General features: G+C 45.5%; 1 pseudogene; it reads right to left on the reverse strand.

Moving 5' to 3' along the window:
- Positions 1–263: 263 nt before the first annotated feature.
- LOC137155980 (olfactory receptor 14C36-like) lies at positions 264–1,196 on the reverse strand (annotated as a pseudogene).
- Positions 1,197–2,530: the final 1,334 nt, after the last annotated feature.

The raw sequence follows: 2,530 nt of genomic DNA on the forward strand, positions 1-2,530 counted from the left end.
GTGGTCAGGTCGTGTGGTGATGGTAGCAGTATAAACCTCTAAAATAAGCAGATAGGTGTGTAGGCAGACTTATGGATAGATATAGAGATTCTGATCCTATTTACACTGCTGTAACCCTTCACTAACTCTTCTGACTTCAGTGGAGTTAGTCTGTATTTTATTACTTCATAAACATATTTCACGCGTATCAAGGAGACAATTTTGTCATCAGTCGATAAAGAAGCTCAAAATGAAATCACAGTCAAGGAGCAAGGACAGACATTCTAATTCTTGGTGAATATCCTCCACACAATCAGTTTCTGTAACGCAGCTTTGATCTCCTTGTTCCTCATGCTATAGATGATGGGATTCATCACCGGAGGCACCACGGCATAGAGAACACCTATCAGCAGATCCGGATTTGATGCTGAACTGGAGGTAGGATTCAGGTACTCAAAGGAACCAGTGAAAAGTAACAAGAGACACAGTGAGGTGAGGCAGGCAGGTGGAGAAGGCTTTATGCCGGCCCTGCTCAGAGGGCATTCTCAGCACTGCTTTGAAGATCTGAACATAAGACACAATTATAAAAAATAAAGCAGTTTACGCTATAAACATACCAAAGGCAATAAACCCAACTTCACTGAGGTACAAGTCAGAGCAGGTGAGCTTGAGCAGTTGGGGGATTTCACAGAAGAACTGGTTGATGACATTGGATTGGCAGAAGGGCAACCTGAAGGTGTTCATGGTGTGCAGTGCAGAGTAGACAATACCACTGATCCAGGCACCGGCTGCCATTTGGACGCAAACTGTCCTGTTCATCACCTTCTCATAGTGCAGTGGTAGGCAGATGGCAACGTAGCGGTCGTACGCCATGATGGTGAGCAAGACAAGATCAGTTGCGGTGAAGATGAAAAAGAGAAAGACTTGGGTGACACATCCAGGATAAGAAATCAATCTGGTGTTCATGAGGGAATTGACCATCGATTTGGGGACGGTGACAGAGACGGAGCCAAAGTCTAGGATGGACAGATTCATCAGGAAGAAGTACATGGGGGTGTGCAGGTGGTGGTCGAAGGCTATGTGATGACGATGAGAAGATTCCCCATCAGGGATGCCAGGTAAATCACCAGAAACACCACAAAGTGCAAAATCTGCAGCTCCCGAACGTCTGAGAATCCCAGAAGAAGGAACTCGGTCACAGCGGTTCGGTTGGACATTTTCTTCCTCTGTATATTCTCTGATGGCTGTAGAGGGAAGGACAAAGATAATGGTTGGGATTACAGTGACAGAGGGAATGGCCCTGATCCCCTCAGTAATATCTCATGATGTGAGCGTCAAAGGTGCACAGCTCTCGTCCCTTCCATTGACTAGGAGTGGAGAGTTATCACCTGAAGGTAAATAGGCTCCCGTAAAGTCAATGGAGATGCAGCAGTGTACACTACCTGAAGGTCTAGCTCAGGATGTGTCTTGATGAAATGCCGTGTGAAGGATGGAGCAAAGTGCAACCCCAACACAACACTTCTAGCCAAGATGGATCCCCTCTCACTTCAAACCGCAGATTCTGAACTTGGGCATGAAACTAAAATGATAACACTGCCTGATATCCACTTTTGGCGGAAATATGACATAGTGTTACTCGGTACCTGTGTGAGAGCTCCTCTGTAATGATTGCATGCAACACCACCCAGGCAGCCTGCTGCCTGCTGATGGATTGATTGATTGGGTCATTTACAGCTCTAACTTTATGTGTGTGTGGGTCCCTGGCAGTCAGGAAACTTGGCTCTGCCACCGACCTACTCTGTGATCTTGGGCCAGTCACTTCCCTCCCTGTGCCTCTGTTTCCACTCCCTACACTGCTCTGCCTTCTCTGCTAGGACTGGGAGCTCCTTGAGGGTGGGCTTTGTCTGGTTATGTGTATGTTCTTGTCCCCGGCCAACAGCATCTGTTTTTAGCTGGCAGGAGAGGGGAGCAGCGGATCCAGCACTAGAGCAGGAGAGTTGGTTCTAATCCCACTGACCTTCTCCATGTCCTTGGGCTGGATCAAGAGAAACAGGCTTTGGCTGGGAGCTCCAACCCAATGTCCCCAGTTGAAGGCACTAGTATGTTTAATACATACGCTGGGGATCTCCAGCTTTGCCACTTCCTCCGTTTTACCGTCCTGAAAGTGTCCCTTTGAAACAGAAATAAGCGCCATTGCAACAGAGTGAATGTGCTTTTATTGGGCAATATTAATGTTCCCATTCCGGCTTACACCTACATTTCCAGGAGGGGCTGGTGAGATATTCTGTGCTGAAATTATAACAAAAGGAAATTGGGTTTTCTACTGAAAAAGTTTTCATGCAAAGTCTCCGTTGTCCTAGAAATACAATATAGATATTGGAAAACTGAAAACATTATTTTCCCTAGCTTCAACAGTTTTTACCTGAAATCACCTGGTTTTCAATAAACAGAAAAAGAAAAGTTTTGGTTCTAACAATTTCTATTTATTAAATTTGCTCAGTAGATTAATACCCAAACCTATAATCCAAACACCAAATTTACTGTGTTGGTC

This window comes from Emydura macquarii, unplaced genomic scaffold (genome assembly GCF_026122565.2).
Source record: "Emydura macquarii macquarii isolate MOO-44397 ecotype Brisbane River unplaced genomic scaffold, CSIRO-AGI_Emac_v2 contig_1389, whole genome shotgun sequence".
Taxonomy (NCBI): Eukaryota; Metazoa; Chordata; order Testudines; family Chelidae; genus Emydura; species Emydura macquarii.